Here is a 24273-nt window from a genome sequence, read left to right as displayed (position 1 = left end):
TCCCCCTCTCCTTCCTCTCTGTTTCTCTCTTCCCCTCCTGCAGCCAAGGCTCCACTGGAGCAAAGTTGGCCTGGGTGCTGAGGATGGCTCCATGGCCTCCACCTCAGGAGCTAGAATGGCTCCGGTTGCAACAAGCAACGACCCAGATGGGCAGAGCATCATCCCCTAGTGGGCATGCCAGTGGATCCCGGTTGGGCGCATGCAGGAGTCTATCTCTCTGCCTCCCTGCTTCTCACTTCAGAAAAATACAGAAAAAAGAAATGTTATAGAGAAGATGCTATGAGAATGCAGAGGAGGAACTTCTAATTCATTCTGGGTGGGGGGTGTACAGAAGAGGGGGTGACATCTTAAGCAGAGGTACAAAGGGCCAATAGGAGCTAGCAAGACAAAGTGTGCCTATGCGGAGGGGAGGTAGGGATGAGAGCGCTGTCCCAGGAGGACAGAGCAGCATGGGCAAAGGGCTGGCGGGGAGCCGCCATGTCCTGTTTGGAACATCTGGTTTGTGCAAAGGCAGCTCGAGAGTGGACATAAAAGAGACGAAAAGGGGAACAAGGGCCAGTCCTGTCATGAGAGGTCTTATATATCACCAAAAGGAGTTTTCACTTTATTCATTCCTTCAGAAACTATTTATTAACCTTACTACGGACTAGGCATTTTTCTAGGTTCTGGGGTTACCAGAATAGTAAGCAAGAGAGGTAGGTTCCTGCTTTTACAGAGCAAAATAACAATCCATTCAAAGGTTTAGAGAAGTGGAATAACATGATCAGAGTCTTAGAAGGACCACACTGGTTTGGGCCAGGGTAAGCCTCTTTCACCTATAGAATTCTGACTCAGTGATTAAAACCTCAAGATATAATAAATCATAAAGCTCTATGATAAGATTATATATTATAGATGAATATCTACTGGTAATTAGATTCTTTTCATATACATATTTGTTTTGTTTGCAGATTTCTTTGCAAATGGTTAATAAATTGAGTGTTCAGACAGAAATATTTATTTGGTGGGCAGGAAAAGAGAGTCAATATGCATTGAACACTAATGACATACTAAAGATGGGAAGGGGAGATGGGGGATTAATAATGGCCACCTTCCTGGCCGGTTGGCTCAGCGGTAGAGCGTCGGCCTGGTGTGCGGGGGACCCGGGTTCGATTCCCGGCCAGGGCACATAGGAGAGGCACCCGTTTGCTTCTCCACCTCCCCCCCTCCTTCCTCTCTGTCTCTCTCTTCCCCTCCCGCAGCCGAGGCTCCATTGGAGCAAAGATGGCCCGGGCGCTGGGGATGGCTCCTTGGCCTCTGCCCCAGGCGCTAGAGTGGCTCTGGTCGCAGCAGAGCGACGCCCCAGAGGGGCAGAGCATCGCCCCCTGGTGGGCAGAGCGTCACCCCTGGTGGGCGTGCCGGGTGGATCCCCGTCGGGCGCATGCGGGAGTCTGTCTGGTTGTCTCTCCCCGTTTCCAGCTTCAAAAGAAAAAAATAAAAAAATAAAAATAAATAAATAAATAATGGCCACCTTACAGATAGGGACTAATGAGCCCCAAATTCAGTTAACTTGGTACAAACCTAGTAAAGCTGAGAATCAAATTGGAAATCCTGGTTGGTTTGTTTGTTGTTCACCAAAGCCCATACTGTTTTAGATCACAAAGTATAATTATACATAGGCACCCTTCTCCCTTGGCTCTTAGAATAGTGAAAAACTGGCTCACAGGTCTCAGCCGCTTGACTCAGTACTATAGTTATTTCTCAGTTAAGCATGCCCTATTTTTGATAAATCACAGTAGTCCTGATGTTCAGGGACCATGTGCATTTCAAAATTCTGCTGGGAGTTCATAGAAAATTGAACTCAAATTTAATCTATCAAATATTGAAAGCAAGTTTCAAATTAGGAGAAGGTAGCATTGTTCTTGGAGTAGAAATACACAGGTGGTGAGGAGAGAGTCAAACTTAAAAACTATTCCATCCTTCCTAGAAAGGCATGTTCCAGCACAAGAAACGCTGCTTTCAAGTACAAGAATTCCCTGAGTTTCCCCAAAATAAACCAAAAATCAATAACAAAAACCACCTCAGGCCTCTGAGCCCATTCCTGCTCTGCTCACTTAACATTTCCTCTCCTCCTGGCACAGCGGCTTCCGTCCTCCCCTCCCCTGGAATCCCAGCTCTTACTCAGCAAGGCTCGGGGTTTACAAGGCCTCTAAGAGCCTGGTGGCCTGCATGCACTTCCTGGTCCCCGCCCACCACCCCCAGATCTTCCAGAGTTCCCTGCTTCCTGTCCGGGAGCTAAACCCCTTACAGGAGGTGGGGCGTTTTCCTTCCAAGACCCAGAAGGCCTCTGTTTCTTCACAAGGAAGACACATGTCTTACTACACTCAACAACACTGTTGAGTGCAAGAAAACTGAGCATCTTTTTTGTTTGTTTTGTTTTTGTTTGAAGCATAGTAGTCAGTCCTATCTCTTCAACCCAAGTATAGCAGACTTGGTTGGTTACTTACCCAGAATTTCTAACATGAGATTTTCTTTGAGCATTCCACACACCACACACAGCCTGGTGCTGACTTAAACTGGGTAGTGCTAATCCCATTCCCCTTGCTAGAAACTGGTGTTTGAGTGAGGATTTGTTGCCATTCTAGCCAATGAGATGAGCAAAATCTACTGGCAGTGGAGAAGGGAGTCTGAGAAAGGTAACTTTGCTCACAAAAAGGGGTAGCTAGGAGGAAGCAACCTTTTCCTTTGGGTCTAGTAACTGGCATCAACCTAACTATCCTGCAACCACAAAGAGAGTTGCTCTGAGGACAATGCTGATATGCTCAAGGTGGCAGAGCAAGAAGATAGAAAGAACCTGGCTCTTTGAACTGACCCACCATGAAGCCGACTCCCTATAGGACAGGGGTCCCCAAACTTTTTACACAGGAGGCCAGTTCACTGTCCCTCAGACCATTGGAGGGCCGGACTATAAAAAAAACTATGAACTAATCCCTATGCACACTGCACATATCTTATTTTAAAGTAAAAAACAAAATGGGAACAAATACAATATTTAAAATAAAGAACAAGTAATTTTAAATCAACAAACTGACCAATATTTTAGTGGGAACTATGCTCCTCTCACTGACTACCAATGAAAGAGTTGCCTCTTCCGGAAGTGTGGCGGGGGCCGGATAAATGGCCTTAGGGGGCCACATGTGGCTCGCGGGCCGTAGTTTGGGGACCCCTGCTATAGGACTTTGTGAAGTGAGTTTTTCTCATTGATTGAGTCATGCTTTCCTTGTCCCTGAGAATGACCTAGTCTATGACAGAACTGATGAGTGGAACAACAAGCTCATTAGTGCTCGAGGTCCAGAAGTCAGGCATGAGAAGCTTTAACAAGAAAGAAAGTTTTTGTTGTCAAGGCAGTAGCAATTCTGGGGGGCAGTATGTCAGTCACTTGAATTTGTCTTCTAGTCCATCTACCAAATGGATTTGAGGATCATGAATAAATACTGAGAAAACTTTTTATTTTTTAAATTCCATAAGCAGCATCTTCCGTCCCTTCCTCAGGATGCTTTTTGACAGAATGTATCAGTGAAGATCTTTCCTAGTTTAAAACCAAGCATTTTACATCCTGGGGAACTCCAAGGTTTCATTGCTTCACTGCAGTGAGAGACATTAGTGCTCAGCCGATAGTACACCCCTCAAAAACTGGTGCTGAAGGTGAGGGCAACAGTGGTATCCATGGTGATGTGATAGAAGTCCCCACCCCACTCCGTGGCAGATATAGTGTCTAGCCATGCAGCATCAGAACCTGTCAGGAGACCATGGTGCACAGTGGCTCGTCATACTACCAGGAGGGATGGGTGGAGTTTGATTGTGAGCACATGTGAAACCCTCTCTGGGGACTCCCAGAGATACCTGGGAGAAAATTGCTGGGCCCTGAAAACCAAGGACCCTGCACCAACAGGTGGTTGCAAACACAAGGGCAATTTGAGTGAGTGCTATTTCTATTGTTTCATCTATACCCACAAGTGGCTAAGAAGAAAGCACCTGAGAAAAACAATAGCCTTTATGGACCATTAGGAAGGCCGATAGCATGATCATTCTATAGCAGTTCCAGTGCAGTAATACATCAGAAGTTCAGACACAGTATGAAACTGCCCTTTTTGAGTAATTCTACCTTGAGTTTATCCAAGCAGCAATCTGTGGCTCATGAGCCACATGTGGGTCTTTGGCTCCTTGAGTGTGGCTCTTCCACAAAATAGCATGTGCAGGTGCTTCCTCGGTAAGGAATGTACCTACCTATATAGTTAAAGTTTTAAAAAAAAATGGCTCTTAAAAGAAATTTCAATCGTTCTACTAATGATATTTGGCTCTGTTAACTAATGAGTTTGCCAACCACTGTAACTAAGGAGATAGATAGAGAACAGACTGATCAGTCTCCAGGTAATTCTGGTAACAGGAACCATTACCTAAAACTTAACATTTTTAATCAGATAAACTAAAAAAAAGAAGCATTACTGAGATGCAAATATAAAAGATTGCAAGTTGCAGAAATTTGGAAAAAATGAACTGGGACTATAAAACAAGATTCACTTAGAATCTGTGCTGAAACAATATCTTAAAGTAATTGTGTTCCCAAATGTGCTTCCGTTGTTGGTTTTAACCCAGGGCATGTGGTGTGTGTACGTGTGTGTGTGTGTGTGTGTGTGTGTGTGTGTGTGTGTGTCGTTTCAAAGACCTAGGGTCATGATAAGCAGCATACCACCTCTCTTTCTTGGCCTTGATGGACCTTACCAAAAGAGAAATGAGGAGGCCACACCTATACTGGCCTAAATCCAAAACTGATAGGGCTAACCTCCAACGACTAAAAATCCTCTGAACAGAGCAACGAGAAAGCAACATGAAGCCACCAAGATGAGACTTCAAAATGGTTGGAGGTGATAGAATTAGCAAAAGATTTTTCTAAATCTTTTTACCTTTTTAAATTTCATAAAATTAAATCACATTTCAAGGCCATGCAATGAAAGGTTGAGGTAAACATAAAATGCTTACTACTGCTGCATCAAAATGTCCATCCTGAAAGAATATATACTAATATTTTTGAGCCCCTAACATGTGCCAAACATGGATTCTCGCCACAGCCTTCAAGCACTGTTAGCCCCAATCTTTATCTGAGAAAAAGAAGACTCAAGCAGTCCACCCCCAGAGATAGACGCAAGGTCAGAAAGAACACCAAAGCTTCCTCCTGTGAGAACCACGGCAGTTTCATGCCCAGCAAATGGCATATGGTCTGAAACTTACAAGATGGCTAAAAGAAGTTGGCAGGGAATTGCCAGGGTTGAACATTCCAGGAGAAGAAACTAAGTGAGCAAATGGAGAAAGGTAAGGTATGCGAATGCTGCCAGAAAACACAGAGTGCATGCTGAGTTCTTTGGAAACGGGCAGTGCAACAAGAAGAGCTACGGGGAAAAAAGAAGTGAAAGAATAAGTTGTCATTCGGGCCTGGAAATGCTTCCCAGCAAATCCATGTGTCACCCTGTGCCATCTATATGTTCTACAGCCACTCTAAAGGGTCCCCTCAAGTAAATCATTGCAGGTCAAATTAAAATGCGACTAGTTTTCGGGACAAGAATCAAGGCTCCTTAACTCACCCCAGATCCTACACAGGGACTCTGTAAAAGTCAGGGGAAAACTTGAAACAAAGGCTCAATCTGGCAGATATCCAAGGGAGACCTCATTCTCGGGCTTTTATAGCGTGTTTTGTTTTCAAAGACTATTTCAGCTTCTGGAATATCACACATTTAAAACTCTATGATCTATAGTGGTAGAACTCCTCAGTTCATCCCTGGGGCTCCCAGGCTGTCACATAAACTAGTGTTTGACTTCTAGCTTATACCTTAGAGAGTGTGGAGACTACTAGAGCTTTTATGGGTGTCCCTGAGAGGGTCACCGTGTTGCCGTCCCTCGGCAGGCTTCCCCGGCAGTCTGTGCCTCTGACCTCTGTGCTCATCTGTTTCCCATGATTCCTACTGGGCCCCAGGGTGGAGCAGTATAACATCGTACAGCATAATTCACTTTTATAGAGCATCCTTCATGCGAGCTATCACAAGGAGCTAATCAAATGCTGACAGGAAAGGGTCTGCTGCAGGATAAGATTTAAAGGGAGGAACTGATTTAGTGGCTCAGGGGGCAGAAGAGAAATTTCAGATAGATGGGTTAGAAGTGAAAGAACAACCCACACCATGGTAAACTGTGGGGAGAGAGAAGTGACTAAGTGTGGGGAGGGGGGACATATAGAGGTAGAGAAGCCACTGGCATTCTGAGACACGACCAACACTTTCGCAGACAAAGGTGACTTGGACTACATTCAGAAAGTAACGGGTCCAAGGAACTCATTCAGGTTCCAAGGAACAGAAAACTCAACACAAAAATGATTTGAACAAGGAAATGTTTTTGTCTCACACGAGCTATGGTAAGAGAGACTGGCCTGGGTAATTCAGTGACCCAATAATGTCATCAAATTCCTAGCTTCTTGACCTCTTTCTACTCTGAAGCCCTCAGTGTGCCAGACATGTCCTCCATTCCCTGGTCACAGGACGGCTGATGCAATGCCAAACATCGCACTGAGACACAACAACATCTAGACACAATAGGAGGTAACAGAAGAAAGAGATGCTGTTTCTCCAGCAGGTCCCCTTTGAAAAGCGTGAGTCACCTTCCCCAGAAAATTCTCAGCAGACTTAGTCCCCATGTCTCTTTGGCCAGGACTGGGTTCTAGTCCTGTTCTAAACCAAATTCTAGCAAGAAAACTAGAATTTCCATTATTGGTGCAAACTATTCCAGATTCACTTCTCTGTATCCTAAGAAAAGGGCAGACCCCTAAATCAAGGCTTTGCCCACAAGGAAAAGGAACAATGGCGACTGAGCTGTTAACCCACCATGTCCCACAAAAAAGTAATGAGAAATAGGCAGCGTGTCTGTTGACCCTGGAAAAATAGAATACATCTAATATATAATTACCTACATAATTCAGATTAATTGATTAGAACTTAAAGATCATAGTGGGAAAAACTATACTGAGAAAGAAAGTAATAATTTTTAAGTGTAAGGGCATACTAGGAGGTAGTGGAGGGGGTTGAATTTCACCCTCATTCTAGAGTGAAATTAAACATATTGAAAGATGGGATGTTTGGGATCAAGGATTTCGGCTCTTGGCAGATGCAGTATGGAGAGGGGAAATTTTAGTTCTGAGTTAAAGAATGGAATGGTAGAGTCAGAGCCTTTTGAGAGCAAGAATCTCCTGTTTCTGGAGGGGGTGGAGCAGCTGTGAAAGGGAGATATGCAAGACTGCAGAGCCAAATATCAACCCAGGGACATGCACATGAGAACTTCTGCAAAGCCCAATGCAAAGGATTGTGTGAAACACACAAGAATAAGAGAAAAGACACATTTTTGTTGAGTGTGGAGCCAACCTGAACTTTACAGGTTCTGAGCTTCTTGCTGATCCTGAACGTTTGAAGATTTGAGTTCATTTATTCTGGGTAAAATTTACCTTCCAAGTACCAAGGGGGGAAAAAAATTGGCTCTAAAGATTACTGAACACCGACTAACTCTTAAAAAACCATACAGGGATGAGTTAAGTGTAAATGAATCACAAACACGCAGATCAAATTTCTCCTAAACTGCACCAGAGTTTAAAGGCCAAGGGAAAAAGCACTTGAGGCAAAAGACATTTTGGCTTTTGCAGAACCTAAAACATTTTTAATGAGTTTGAATTCATTCAATTAACTTAAGATTCAGCTGAGTTCTCTCTTCTCGGCATTCGGCCTGGTCATATATATACAGCTGCCATTCTAGATCTCCTTTCACCTGAAAGATGAGATTACTTTTGTTTTTTGAAAATTAACTTCTTGTACAAATTGGTAGTTACAAAATAGTCCTGGGGATGTAAAGTACAGCATAGGGAATATAGTCAATAATTTTGTAATAACTATGTATGATGCCAGGTGGGTACTAGAATTATCAGGAGGATCACTTTGTAAATTATATAAATGTCTAACCACTATGCAGTACACCTGAAACTAATATAAAATAATATTGAATGTCAACTGTAATTGAATTTTTTTTTTAATTTTTAAAAAGAAAATTAACTTCTTGTTCCAATGAGGTCAAAGATAGCTGAGATAAATACCATAATAATGACAAAATTATTAAGCTAATGGCCTTTAGTATAAATGGAAGAACTCAAAGTTCTGTATTCAATGTTGGGCACAAGACTAACAACCCTAAGAGATATGACATAAAAATAGAGCAGTCTCTTCTAAATACTTTACATTTCAAATGCTGTGTTGAGTCTGTAGTGGGAATTGGTGTCATTCAATCACCTGTGGGAAGTTATTATTGAGTGTGCACGAGGTAGCAGGTACCACCAGGGATAAATGGTAAGGATGCAAAATTACCTATTTATTTATCAGTTTACTTCTTGTTCTAAAAGATTATCATTTCGTAATTGGCTCAATGTGTTATGTCACTAAAGTCTCTTTTATGCCCTCTCTTTTCTCCTTTTTGGAGTAGGTGAATATCTCCAGTAAGTCTGGTTGTTGTTGTTGTTGTTGTTGTTTTTTGTCTTTGCCTCTCATTTCTCAGCCTCTCAGCTGTATACACATCCTCCCTTAATGTAGATGCTCAAACACTGAGGAGTTGGACCATCATTAATCCCCTTATTTCTCCCTTAAACCCCTCTACTTTGCCTATCTTGGACAAAGCTCCTTCTGCCCTTTTTTTGGTTGGCTCCAAATACAATATTATATAACAAACCTTGGTAAAGTACCCCTCAATGGTCTGGCTTGATCTAGGTGTAGAATTTAGAATATTTAAATAAAAGTAGAGATTCCATATCTTTCAGGCAACAACTGTCTGTGATAATGATTTCTTGAGACTGATCTTGAGGTAAGTTTTGCATTCGTTATACTCCTTTGGGACATCAAGTCTAGTAGACAGTTTGTGCTACTGTTTTGTGATGATCCTCCCAATGAAACTCAATTAGCTATAACATAAATCTTACTCTGGTTGAACACATTTGATGTCACAGACACTGTGTGCTTGCATCTCACATGGACCCAATAAGAGAGGTATTATTACTATCTCAATGTTACAGACAAGGAGTTAGAATTTCAGAGAAATTAAGTAACTTGACCAAGGATACACTGCTGGGAAGTGGCAGAGGAAGAACTGGAAGAGGTCTGTAGGAGCCAGGCCTGATCTGGTAACTTGCACATCTCACTGGGTCCAGTAAAGCCAAGAGGGACTGCTGGAGTGCTTTGGCTAGGGTAAGAATGCAGAGCTAGAATTTTGTTTTGTTAGCTTTAATTTGGTTAAGAGGAAGAAATGACACTTCAGGGGGAAGAACTTGAGTTGGTTTTTATTTTTTTTTCAATTAAATTATATTTTACAAGAATCCCTGATGAAACCAGAGGAAAACAATCTTGCTCCTCTTCTCTTCTTCAAACAACTACTCAAAATCTCTAATTCCTAACTTGGGATACGGCGTATGTAATTATTATTAGAGTGGTCTATCCTGTTAAAGAAAAAAAAACAAGGACAGGAAAACTGGGGTCCTTCTGCTCCAGGAGATTTCTCTATAGCAGGAGAGACTCACCACATCCAGTGAAAAAAAGATCACAGATCTTGGATTTTAATTCGGATGTGTGTTTGGAGAAAGAAATAACAACAGATTATATGACTGACAGAGGAGAAGACAACTGGTCAACCTATTATCATGGTACAAGTCCCACGGAATTTTCCCTGGGAGCCAAAATAAAGCATTCATTTCCTCTGTCCCTTTTGTAGAAGCCTCAAAATAGTCAATGTATTTCCACTAAGCCACTTCTTTTCCTCTCCCTCTACACCCCCACCCCAATAATATAACATTTTTTCCCCTCAGCCAACAAATTTTCTGGTCACCACCACAACAACCAGATTCACAAAGCAAATGAGTAATTTGGAATGCAACGAGTATCTCATGTGACTCACAGGGAGGAAAAAGAAAAGGTGGCTGCTGCTGCCAGAATGAAAACATTTTCTGGAAAATTCTTGAAAATATTCCTAAAGTCTCAAATTGGGCAAGTGAATATACCCTAAGGATATACTTGGAATTTCCCAAAATATAAAAAAGATTTAAAAATTTAAGCATTAAAATGGTGGAAATAAATATGTTGATACACTATATAAATAATTTTTTTTTCTTTTTTCTAACACTGTTTACTTTTAACACTTGAGCTACTGATTCCAGGTTCCCTGCCAGGCAGGAAGGAGTGGTATAGTCTCAGAATCCCCATAGAGAAGGGGCTTATGGGGTGGAAGGGAAGTTGGGAACTTGAGGACTAGCAGCCGCTCACAGATAGGACAGTACAATTATTGGTGGTGGGGTGCTAGGAGAGTAAGCTAATGAGGATAATGGCAGGTCACGGGAGTCAACACTGATGGTTGTCCGCCCAGCATCCATTCCTGCTTTCTATCTCCCTGACAGAACCCTGATTTTAATCAGTCGGCCACTAACCCTCTACACAGCCATGCTCCCAAGGGCACATGTTCAAGAAACTAACCCAAGTGGTCTAAAATAACCCCATGGGCCTTTTAAGGAATGTTTTCAGAGTAAGCATACAGCCTAACTTGAGCCAATGAGATTTGAAGAAAGTCTGATGGGAGGATTCTAGAACAGACTTTCTCACTCCTGAGGCAGACAGTCTCCTCTACCATGTACACTAACCCGAGTGGATGTGATCCCTGGCGCTGCTGTGGTCATCTTGCTCCCAGCCTGAATACAGGGCCAGCCAGGGACTGGCTGACGGTGGAAGTGGAAAGAACCTCGGTTGTTGATAATATATATATGATTGAGCCTCTGAAGCAACACACCCGAGAAGCCACCCTACCTGAGGACTTCTGACAATGAGAAACAATAAATCTCTATATTGCATAGACCAGTTGGCTTACAGTTTTCTGAGGCTTGTGGCCCAAAGCAGACCATAAGATAAAGCTGTTCCCTGTCCCCCACCCCCACTTACACCTCTTGACACAGACACCGGCTTAGAGGCTAGAGGAGCTTCAAGATGTTTATCCAGAACTCAGAGACAGGAGCCGTCAACCCATGTCTTATATAAGACCTAAGACCTATTCATTCAGAAAAGACTGTGGAATATTAAACTGCATTTACATGAAATACCCATTTTGGTAAAAGTTTTTCAGAGCTGTTCGCTTGCTGATAGTATATCAAAATTTCAAGAATTAAAAAAAAATGCAATAGGCAGCCCTGGCTGGGTTGCTCAGTGGATAAGGGCCATTCTGGTGTGCCCAGGTCATGGATGCGATTCCCGGTCAGATGGAAACAACTAAGTGAAACGAGTTGATGCTTTTCTCTTTCTCTCTTTCTGTCTCCTTCCCTTCCTCTCCCTCCCTCTCTCTCTCTTTCTCTCTCTCTCTCTCTCTCTCTCTCTCTTTCTCTCTCTTTCTCCCTCTTTCTCTCTCTCTCTCAAATCAATGGAAAAAAAATTTTTAATGCAATAGGTACTTTCTCCATCAGTTCTAAGCAGAAATGTTTTTATATTTTTTTGAGATGTTTATCATTCATATGCTTAAATCTACTTAGAGTAGGGAAATTACAAAAGGCAATGAACAGAAAGTCAGAATCAGTGACAGGAGCTGGCTCCTGCCTGGAAAGAAAACTGGTAAGAGGAATAAGAGTAACTGGAGTGGCTCTGGCCAGTTGACTCAGTGGCCCTGCATGTGGAAGTCCTGGGTTCGATTCCCAGTCAGAGCATAAAGGAGAAGTGACCGTCTGCTTCTCCATCCTTCCCCCTTCTCTCTTTCTCTCCCTTCCTCCTCTCTCTCTATCTTTTTCTCTCACAGCCATGGTTCAAATAGTGTGAGCAAGTTTAGCCCAGGGCACTGAGGATGGGTCCATGGCCTCCGCTTCTGACGCTAAAAGAGCTCCGTTGCTAAGCAGCAGAGCTACAGCCCCAGATGAGCAGAGTATTGCCCTGCAAGGACTTGCCAGGTGCGTCCCAGTTGGAGGTGCATGTGGAAGTCTGTCTCTGCCTCCCCACCTCTCACTTAATTTTTTTTAAAAAATGTAACTTGAGTGATATTTTTAAAAATACCGAGTACTTTATTTGTTTCGTATTCCCATGTATGTGACTTTGTTTAGTAACCCTAATGCATCCACCTGCTACAGTAGGGTTGTTTTAACAGTAAGGAGAAATTAAGGGTTAATATTCAACTTTTAACTTTCAGAATATGATTCTGAAATAAAATAAGTTTGAAAGTCAGGTTTCACTAGGAGGGGATTGTTTAAATGAATATTTTATTGTAAAACATTCTAAACACACAGAAAAGAAGAGAAAATGGACATTATAAACACCTTCATATCTATATCCAAAATAAAAGACTCTTAACGTTTTTCCATATTTGCTTTGGATCTTAATAACTACCTCCGTAAGCCTATTCCTCTCTGTCTCTGATCAGTGGGGCCTTCCTTTGAATGTTGATATTCTTTTACCATATATGAATATATCTACACCAATATGTTATCATTTTGTGTGCCTTTAGACATTCTATAAATTGAATAAAAATAGTATTGCTTATTTTAAGTGGTTAATATGATTAAAATTTAATAAAATTTGCCTAACCAGGTGGTGGCGCAGTGGATAAAGCATCGAACTGGGATGCGGAGGACCCAGGTTCGAGATCCCGAGGTCACCAGCTTGAGCGCAGGCTCATCTGGTTTAACCAAAGCTCACCAGCTTGGACCCAAGGTCGCTGGCTTGGGCAAGGGGTTACTCGGTCTGCTGAAGGCCCACGGTCAAGGCACATATGAAAAAGCAATCAATGAACAACTAAGGTGTCACAATAAAATTTGTTCAAATTGGATTAAAAACACTTCATAAATTGTATCATAATGTACAATTTCAATTAAAATCTTCACATTTCTTTAATTCACTTTAATTATCCCTCTGAGATTAATGGTAGATTGATAGAGGTAGCTATTTCCATTCAATTTATCAGCTTTATAACACTCAAATTTATTTATTCTCCTACTGATGGACATTTCAATTGTTTTCAGTTTTTTCAACTGAAACAAAGCTGCAACAAACCTTTTTCCTCTTTCTACATGTGTGAGGGTTTCCCTTTGCTTTTTAAGTTGAATCATATGAACTTGCCAATATTCAACCATTCTGACCTATAAAATGACAAATTTATATTGCTTAACTGATTACATACCTAGACATAAAAATGTCAGTTGATAGGGTATAAACATCTTAAATTCAACCAGCTATAGCCAAATACTGAGAGATGATTTTTAAAAGCCCTTTGGTAATAAACACCCATATCTTAAATACTCAGTCCACAGTTTCTTCCATAAAGCAAATAGATTCCGGTCCTCTACCTCCAAGAGGGAAGGACAGGACACAGACAAAAAAGCTGGAGTTGCCCAGGTAGCTATGCCATCTAGCTCAGTGGTCCCCAACCTTTTTTGGGCCATGGACTGGTTTAATGTCAGAAAATATTTTCATGGACCGGCCTTTAGGGTGGGACGGATAAATGCACAAAATAAAATTATGCTATTGGCGTAAAAACTGTGGTATTTTTAAATATAATTGTCGAACTTACGAGACAAGCATCAAGAGTGAGTCTTAGGTGGATGTAACAGAGGGAATCTGGTCATTTTTTAAAAAATAAAACATCATTCAGACTTAAATATAAATAAAACGGAAATAATGTAAGTTATTTATTCTTCCTCTGCGGACCAGTACCAGTCCGTGGCCCGGGGGTTGGGGACCACTGATCTAGCTAACTTTAGAGATGATGATGTTGTGCTTCCTTTCAAACCCTTCAGTTTTCACTATTCCCCAAGGCAAAGACATCATAAATGACTGGAAAGAAAAATTAGTACACTATTCTAGGAGACCTGTTCAATGATGTGAGCTTGTCTTTGAGAGCAGCTCACGGAGACATTAGAAACTGCAAATTGGTCCTGGCCGGTTGGCTCAATGGTAGAGCGTCGGCCTGGTGTGCGGAAGTCCTGGATTCGATTCCCGGCCAGGGCACACAGGAAAGGCACCCATCTGTTTCTCCACCCCTCCCCCTCTCCTTCCTCTCTGTCTCTCTCTTCCCCTCCTGCAGCCAAGGCTCCATTGGAGCAAAAGATGGCCCGGGCACTGGGGATGGCTCCATGGCCTCTGCCTCAGGCGCTAGACTGGCTCTGGTCGCAACAGAGTGACGCCCCGGATGGGCAGAGCATCGCCCCCTGGTGGGCATGCCAGGTGGATCCCGGTCAGGCACATGCAGGAGTCTGTCTGACTGCCTCCCCGTTTCCAGCTTCAGAAAAAGACAAAAAAAAAAAAAAAGAAAAAAGAAAGAAACTGCAAATTGTCTAAAATAAAATAGCAATATCTTTACTTGTGGTCATTTTTTTTTCCTTAACTAGAACCAGAATAGATGGGCTGGAGTGGAAGAGAAGGGAAGAAAAGCAAAGAGATTCTTGATTCAATTTATGAACGCAAGGAGTAAATTTTTGCATCTTAACATGGGATAAGACAAGCTGACATTTGCTTTCTTGGGTGGATATGTTGTTCCTGTAGATGATTTGGCAATTGCACTCTGGAGTTCTCCACTAGAAGTCATCGTGTAACTTATACTCCTATAATATGCACCACCTGCCTATAAACACTATTGACAGTGCCTACAGCTTACTGTATCATTAAAACGCGAAGACTTAGTTGTCAAGTATGATATCTGGATGCTTGAAACTCACTTTCAATGATTAGAAAAGCACTGACTACCTTCCACCATCACATATTGCCCCAATAAACAGAATGGACAAGATTAGATTCTTGTGGAATTCTTTAAACATTTTGCTTGTGTCTGGAATCCTGGATATAATTCCTTAGATATTTCTTTTTCTGGATGATTGACATTTGGAAATTTTCTTTATGACCTCACTACCTTAAATTCAATCAGCTTTGTATAGATAAATTATGATTTTATATCTACTATAATATATAATATAATAAATATAGTAATATATAAATAATAAATATATTATCTGTATTTTGCTACAGTAACAAACAAGCTTAATACATCATGGCTTACAACAAATATATCTATCCTGCTCTTGCTTCATGAGGGTTGTGGGTTGGCTATAATTCTTCTGGTCTCTGCTCAGCTCTACACCCACTCATTTCCATTGGCCAGAATATGTCACATGATCAAACTCAACGTCATTATTCAGGCACCTACACCAGATGCAGGGGCAAATCACATACCACAAGGAGTATAAAATTCTATTACAGGGAGGAAGTGAATTGGAGTGAACAATAATCCAATATAATATAAAGTTTTACAAAGTTCCTTTGTTTGGTCAATGATGGAAAAGAGTATGATCAACAGATAATGAGCTTGCTCTTTAATAGCATAAAGTATATGAGGCTTCCCTTGTTCAAATATTTTCTCATGTTCTCTCCTGGACATGTCTTCAAAAGTACTGTTTCTCATGAACAGTATCAATTGGGGGGCAAGGAGGAGAAATGTTCTTTCTTGGAGGCTGGTTTGAATACTTGAAGAATTCATTTGGTACCAAGTCTTCTGGATCAGAGAAATGAATGACCAACAGACTTGGGGATGGGCAAAAGCTAAGTGCCGCATAAAGTAATTAGCAGACGTCTTGAGCAGCTTTGTATACTGGTTCTGAACGTAACTATAAGTGAGCATTTTGAAGAATATTTTCTGCAGTGGGAGCATCTTTAGTATAAATGCATTGATTGTTTCTTAAGACGATACTTTAAAAAGTGAAACTCACCTGATGCAAGTTCTGATTTTTGTTGTTTTTGTTTTGATTTTTAAACTCTCATTCTTTGGTCTTCCTCACGTGTACCTCAGAGTGATGACTTGGTGTAAACATATTTAGCATTTGTTTCCATTTTCCACAGCAAGCCAAAACAGGTTATCCAAACTGCTAACAAGGATTCTGAGAACCTGTGATGATTGCTCCATTTTCTTCATTTCCATGGAAATAAAAGTTCTGGTCCTGACCAATTTCATAAATTTGCATGTTAGCCATCATTTATGAGTCCACACAGCTACTCTAAGTTGACAGCCTCTTCATCGCCAAGCAAAGAGAAGCTGAGCATCTCCATGTATGTCCCAATGGAAATTCTAAATAAATGAGAGACGGCAAATTAAATTTTCCCTTAGGATAAGAAATCTAAGGTGCATGATGCAGTGTGGGCCTCTGACAAAACCTGATACTGTTCAATTATAGCGATATGTAAATATGACGATTTCCTTCTCCCCGAAGTCATACTCAAGCCTGGGAAATTTCATGTAAAAATAAACTTGAGAGCGAGAATGCCCTAAAGTGCCTAACAACGCACTGTAACTCACTGATTTTTACTCTGAAAATTGACTTTCCTTCTGAAAATCAGTGAGATTTTCAAGCTCTCATTGTGTGAAAGGATATTCAGGAACCTGATAAGGACAATATTGGCAGCCCCTGCGTCATGGTGCTGGGGGCCCTTAATAGGATAGACCATTGTGAAATCTCTGTCCTACTAGCTCACAGCTGGAACTAACCCCCCCCCCCCCCGCCCGGTTTGAACTTTAAATGGGCTACGCTTATCTCCCTTCAGCTTTATTTCCATTTTCTTCCTTTTGTTGTTGTTGTTGTTGTTGTTGTTGGCGGGATTAGGGGATGAAATAATAAAAAATGGGAAAATAGGGGAGCTCGTAGTGGGAATCGTTTGACAAGGGCATTAACAGCAGGGTAAACTTCAGACCAGTCCTGGCAACAGACTGGCCTCCAAGTCACTCTTTGTAAATTGGAATTCCTCTTCCTATGCAGTCTTTAAAAAGGTTAATATCGCTCGCACCATCTAGCCCCATCTCAGGCAGTCCTGCTGTTGAAATTTCTGAGCTATAGGAATGTTCTCCATTTCAGTGTGTCCACATTAAAATAAGTGCAGAAAGGAAAAATCTTCGCCGGCAGCCTTGACAGAGCTCAGAAATAAACTGCGCCGCAGCGCTCCTTTCTCCTGAGCGCTGAAATGCGTGGTAAAGCACCGGCTCGCGCGTTCCCAAAGAGATTTGCTTTCAAAGATCAGTATAGGAGAGGCTGATTGGGTCTCCTGAGATAGATCTCATCCTCTGACAACTCACCGAGCCCCCGCGGAATCTCGCTCCTCGGGTCTAATTACCTGCCTGATACCCGAGCCTTTCTCCCCGCAGCCGGACTCCGAGCGCGCAAACTCTCCCCGAGGCGCGGCAGACACACAGCTGGGGGGCCGGCTTGGGCGGGGAGCGGCCCCCCAGCTGCCTCTGGAAATCCACATTTTAGGGCCTTGTAGTCATTTCCTTGGTAGTGCGAGGAAAGTTTTTTTTTCTTTTCTTTTCTTTTTTTTTTTTTTTTTTTTTTTTTGTACTTTTTTTTTTTTATAAAAGGAGGCCAGAAGAGAACACCCTCCTCTTACTTCCTAATATATTATGTCCTCCCCTGCCGAGTCCGGGACTTAGTCTGGATTTGGTAACTGAAGTAATATAAATGTTAGCTAAGAAGTATTCCCGCAATGTGGTTCCAATTTAGGCCTGTTTTGAAGTCTAAAGGCCCAATATGTCTCGTAGATTCTTCGCTGGACATTAGCGCTAATGTAATTTGCGGAAGAGCGCAGGCCGCGATCTAGCAGCGGCCCCGCCTCTGCGAATCGGGGTGCTTTCCCAGCGCCGGGGGCGGGGGGGCTCGTGCATTCGCCGGTAGTTCCCCCCACCGCTTTTGATGTTGGGGGCTTTGCTCAGGAAATTGCCAGGGTTTGCAGATAAATGGAGCAAGGTAAGTGCTGTACCCTGTCACCACCCTCTCTCCTCTCCAGGCTCTGGAGGGAGGCGGCCCAGGCTGAATGCAGCCTTTCTCTGCAAGCTGTTTGCACTTTACTTCAATAACAGATCTCTCCGAACACCGGCTTGATTTGCGAAGACACGCGTGTATTTTCGGAGTTCGGCTGGCGCACCCCCTCCCCGCGCCCGCCCCCCACCCGCAGCCCAGCACCGCGCTCACACCCCTCCCGAGCCCCCGGCTGCATCCGGGTAATGAGCATCCCCCTGGAACCGCCTGCCCTTTATCTTGCTGGGGGGACCCGCACCTTTTGAACTGCCATCTGTAGATTGTGTTGGTGCACTGACTTGTTAACTGTGCCATGCTGTGAAGGAAATGGCATGATTTAGATCAAGTGCTCAGGACGGCTGTTCATAAGAAACACTTGAGCCAAGCTGTTGCTGCTCAGAAAGTGCCCTGGGGAGAGGGGTTCCGTTTCGGGTCACGGTCCTGCCTTGTATGAGGGCAGGCGCAAAGCGCTGCAACCCCCGGCTTCGCTGGGGCTGCAGGGAGGGGGTGGAGAGAAACATTATGAAACCATAGAAGCGAGGCTGCCAAATTAACTTCTCACCCTTTCAATCACACTCCAGAGGATAAAAGCCTAACATTTCTGCCTCAGAAACAGGCTCGGTTTACACCAAACAAGTTATTTCTCTAATTTATCAGCCCAGCCAGTTATCCTTCTAATTACTAAAAATCTCCGTTGTTTATGAAGTCATTTTCCTAGGTGTACGATGCGCTGCGAGCTAGACGTGGGTGTTGGAAAGTTTGGGTGGATTGGACTTCCCCAAGACGCTTATCAAAATAACTAAAAACAAAGAGGTTTCTGGTTTCAGTTGTTTTGTTTCTATGAAAATGCTTTTGCTTGTTCCAAGGGGCAAAAATGAAATTAAAGAACTACAAGTTCGGGTAAGCACAGATCATTACATCTTTCCTTCTAAATGGCAAATTTGTGTAAGTAAATTTTAATTAGGAAGAGGAACATAAAACCGAGAAAGAGCAACTGAAGAGGAGGACCTTCCAGCTTAATTCATCAACTCCCAGACTAATACTAAGGGCACTGATTTGTCCATTATATGGAAATAGATGATTAGGGTCATTCTCTAAGACAAATTTACTTTTCTGCACACTCTAAATCTGTTTAGTCACTTTAAAGGTGTCAATTATTGGAACAGGCTAAGACTATGAATTTCTTAGTAATAGCTTTAATAACATTTTGAAATGAAAAGCAGATACCTTGAAGTCAGCCTGCTTTGAAAAGACATATGAGCGGCTCTGGTTTTAATTTGTGTAGCATTCTACATCTGGAATCCCTTATAATTAAAACTAAAAACTGAACTACTACTTCCACCTGTCAAATGATGAAAAGATGAATGCACTAATAAGTTACTAAATAGCCCAACATGATAGAGTTTACATTCTCATTCTATACAGTAAAACAGAATTTTGGACAGGAGGCTAAAGGTCTTTGGTCATTACTAATAACACGCTTTCAGTATTAACCTGTATGTCCTGCTGCAACTACTGACAGGGTCTTTTTTCCATTAAGAGTTGATTTTTGCAAGGCTTTGTCCTAAAAGCCAATATAGATTTCAGAAAGAATATTCAAAACACATACACTGAGATGTCCTTTTCCATTCCATATTTTGGAGTTTCCTCATTCTTCTACTACCTTCCTAGAATAATTGTATACAGTTATCAAAAAGTCCAGTGTTTACAAATATTTCTCAAGCACCCACCGCACGCATGTCTTTGGGCTCAGCACTGAGGGTCCCGTGCTGAGTGGAGTGAGATAAATCTCTGCAGGTAACTCAGAGTTAGGAAAACTCGCAGTTATTTCCTCAAAATGACAAAAACCGTATTGTTTGCCTAGATTGTGATAAGAAAAGGCAGTTTTCCAAAGCGTTTGCTGTCACTCCAATTAAAACAACAATGGTCATTAAAATGCCCTCAGACTGTCACTGGTGATCGGAAGGTTAATTATTTAAAAATGTAAATCCTGATTTGTAATCCCTATTGAAGCCTTTGGAACAACTCCCCCTGCAGAGGTCGAGCTGTGTGGGCGGCCCCTAAAGGCTCATTTTTCTTATTACACAGTCTTGCTCCTCTGTCATGAAATAAAAATGGAAATTTCATATTTTGTAAAGAGCCTCAGTTCTCCTAGAAAAAAAAATAATGAAGAGTTTGGCCAGCAGTTGGAGGGATCCTCCACAAAGGAGGTGCTGCTTTCACGGAGGTTGTTCTGATTGCTACCCTCAGCGTGGTGACTGTGTGGGCACCAAACAGAAGGAAGGCGAGGTCTGGACGCAGCCGCGTTGTCACGATGACCAGAATGCTCCCTCTGGGAAGGTATGCCCAGGAAGAGAATTCCAGCCTGTTTTAACTCTTTTGGGCCATTAAATTACTACTTTAGTATCCCTTTCTATACATGGCTACTTGCCATTAGAGAAAAAGTAGGATTTGGTGGCCACATGCTTGTTTTTAGGAAAGGTCACAGCTGACCTTCCCAACCTAAGACATGCTCATGTGGCCAGTGTGCTGTTCTAAAAGTTGGGAGATTCAAAGCAGCATTATTCACTAAAGTCAAAAGTTGGAAACAACCCAAGAGTCCATAGATAGATGAATGGATAAACAAAGCATGGCGTGTACATACAATGGAATATATTGTTCAGCCTTAAAAAAGAAGGGAATTCTGACACATGCTACAACATGGATGACCTTGAGGACATTATGCCAAATAAAATAAGCCAGTCACAAAAGGATAAATATTATATAAATCCACCTATATAAGGTTCCTAGGACAGTCAAAATCATTAAGACAGAAAGTAGAACAGTGGTTACCAAGGGCGGGGGCGGGGGGAGGACAGAATGGGGAGTTATTATTTAATGAATTCAGTTTCAGCTTAGGAAGATGAAAAAGGTTCTGGAGATGGTCTCACAACAGTGTGGATGTACTTGATGCCACTGAATGCACACTTTAAAATGGTTGAAATGGTGAATTTTATGGCATATATCTTTTGCCATGGTAAAAAAGTAATATCAAGATTTTACATGACAACAGAGATTTCCAACTTATCTATAAAACAAAGATAACCAAGGAACTGTTAACATTAACCAGCATACATGAGTGATAGTGGGGCTGGAAAGTGAGTAGCCCTTGCACCCTTAAATGTGTGCTGCCAGCCCCAGGGTCCCCACTCTTCCTTCTGATCTCCCACCCACTTCACTTCACCCTCCTATGCTCCCTGCCAGACCCCTACAACCTTCTTCTGCTCTCAGGGACCTTATGGATAGCTTTTACATATGCATACACCTTTCAAACATCATGCCCCCCCCTTTTTAAGACTTTCTTTATTGATTTTACAGGGGTGGGGGGAAACAAGAAGTATCAACTCATAGTTGCTCCACTTTAGTTGTTCATTGCTTGCTTGTCATATGTGCCTTGACTGGGCAAACCCAGGGTTTCGAACCAGTGCCCTCAGTGTCCAGTTCAATGCTGTATCTACTGTATCACCACAGGCCAAGCAGACATACACCTTCAAAGACTTGCCTAGAATCAGATTTTAACCTGCAACACCACAATTAATGAGGTTTATCTCAATCAGGCACAGATGAGATGAGGGGAGACGCAGGAGAAGGACTCCATTATAGAAACATGACTGAGAAGTCCCTCTCCTGCAAAATGAACCCTGAGAACACACTCCCGTACCCACCCACCCAGGGGAGGGGGGGGAAGAGCAGTAGTAGATGTCACATTCTGGAGACCAAACAGGCCGTGCTTCCTCACTCAACAGTTGCAAACAGTGCCATAGATAAATGCTTACAGAAGAACTTGAAGCACTTTTCAGGATCAGGAGAAGTTTCCTAGTACCTATTTTTCTGATACTGACTTTCTATACATTTATTGCACATTTTTAACTCTGAGTCAAGGAGCAATGAATTTAAGAATCTTTACTGAAGTCTGGATTATCCTCAAATTGTGAACTTTCCTTCTAAGCCATTGACTGTCTAAGGGTTTTTCCCTCTTAAATGCTACTGTCAAACAAGCATTTTAAAACATTTATCAAAAACCAACGGCTACAAACTTCAATCTGTACATTCCATATAAAGTAACCCCCAGTCTAGTGCTGATGCATAAATGATGTGTTGGTTTAATCTATTTTTCACAGGGGGTGTCTGAGAGTAGGAAAATTAAAAACAGGTAGAATAGACTATTATTACTGTCCCATAGTGTGCTTTTTTACATGAGGTCTGGATTAAGATAACATCTGGTCTATATTTCTTGAACTATTTCCCTTTTATCACAAGAAAAATCGGCAACCCATCTCACAACTGCTCTTAATTTAGATCTAAATATCACTGATGAAACATTGTACAACATGCTGTTATCTATTAAAATGATTTCCCTGAAGGAACAGTTGATACTTTTATATATTCCAGCAAAGCTAATCATGCCAGGCCTCCTTAGTAGGACTTACCTTATAATCATATGTTCAAATGTTCCACCTAAATCATTGCTTTGGTACCAAACGAGTCTTATTCTGAGATTGGTTTCACCGCTTTGTTAAATACAGTGCCCAGGTCTGAGAGTTACAAAACGATGAGAGAGCCCTTCAGGAGTACAGAATTTTACTCTGGGGCAAACCAGCCATTGTTCCTCCTGCAGCCTGTACTGTGGGCTTTCCAGAGTCCCTTGTAAAGAGAAGGCAGTAAGCTGTTTTCAGCACTTTTCAGAGTTCAAGTGCTATACAATGTAGTATATTGATTTCACAGAATAAAAACTTTGGGTTTTTCCCCCAGAATTATATAATTTATTTCCACAGATAATAAATCAGAAAAGTATTTTCTCTTAAAACTATTTTGCATACCTGTGGTGCACATGCATTTTGTTCATTTTCAGCTACGTTGAGACTCAAAATCACAGAAGGTAAATCTATGCATTAAACAGTTACATGGGAAATTACTTTCTCCCGCTCCCACCTTTACTTTGGTAATATCATGTGTTCCTGATTTTTTTTTAAAAAAAATACAAAAACCAAACCACCCAAAAATGATGGGGGTTTAAAAACCTCAACTAGAAATAATTCTTGGATAACTGTGAAAATATAAAGATGTTCATTGTAGTAGAAAGTGAAAATAGAAATGTATTAACAAACAAACTATAGAAAAAAATTTTAAACAATAAAAATATTTATAAGCAGGGGATTGGCTAAGTGAATTATGTTACATGCATAATATGGAATATTTTACAGCCATTAAATACTAATAAAGAATTTTTGCATGTACCGAGGCTCTTCATGACATATTAAGAACAACACAATATGAATAGATTGCATCACTTTTTGTTGTCATAAGAAAAAAGAAAAATAGACATATATGTTGATGTGTACAGGGGTGGGCAAAAGTAGGTGTGCAGCTGTAATACAAATTAATAATACAATGGTAAATAAATAATAATGCATATTATTAATATAATAATTAATACTCACAAATGTAAACCTACTTTTGCCCACCCTGTATTTATAAGAGGTCTGGGAGAATTCACATCAGACTGTTTTCAGTGATTAACCATTACAAATAAGGACAGAGGAGAAAATTTTATCATGAACTCCTGCGGGTTTTCTGGCTCTCCTTAACACATATATATTACTTTCTAAATTAAAAAAAAAAGTAAAAATGCATCGAAGAAAAACAAATAGAACAGAGATCAATTAGCCGTTTCCTTACAGGAATAAATCATAAGAATCAATCATAAGGGAGGTGGCTGGTGGGGGAGGGTGGTGCCTGCAGAACAGCGAGAGGAATGCGATTGACAGGCAATCCTGTCATCTTGTATTTTTTGGAGGGAATTCTGAGAATAAAAAGCCTTTGGAAGTTATCAGCGGTCAGGCTGGAGCCATTCATTTTTCACCTGCCTGTGTTTGTTGTCTGGCAGCCAGTCAAGGGTGCTATTAGCAGAATTAAGATCCAGAAGAAAAGATTATCCCGTAGAAGGCAAGATAAGGGGCTGGAAAGTGTGGCTGGTTATCAATATCACAATACCAAACAGGTCAGAAAGGATTCCGTATAGGTTTCACTTGAAGCAGGTAATCTCTGCAAAAATAATGGAGTGACTGTTCCTCTGGAACACTTCAGCTCTGCAGCACACTGCAGAGCAGTTAAGATAAAGCGGCAGTTTTACCAAGTGTCAGCCCCGCAACTGCATTAGCCTGGAGAGTGGATAATAAAATACTGCAACAACGTCCTTTTATTCTCCCTTATTCAGGAGCCCTAGGTAATGAAACAACCCTCCATCTCCAGTCCAGGTCATTTTTAATATTTTGAATGGTGTACTTTCATTCATTCTTCTTTCTTTCTCGTGGAGGAGAGATCTAAATGGAATTCCGTGG

Source organism: Saccopteryx bilineata, chromosome 4 (genome assembly GCF_036850765.1).
Source record: "Saccopteryx bilineata isolate mSacBil1 chromosome 4, mSacBil1_pri_phased_curated, whole genome shotgun sequence".
Taxonomy (NCBI): domain Eukaryota; kingdom Metazoa; phylum Chordata; class Mammalia; order Chiroptera; family Emballonuridae; genus Saccopteryx; species Saccopteryx bilineata.
The sequence above is the reverse complement of the archived record's forward strand: the minus strand, read 5'-3'. Positions refer to the sequence as shown.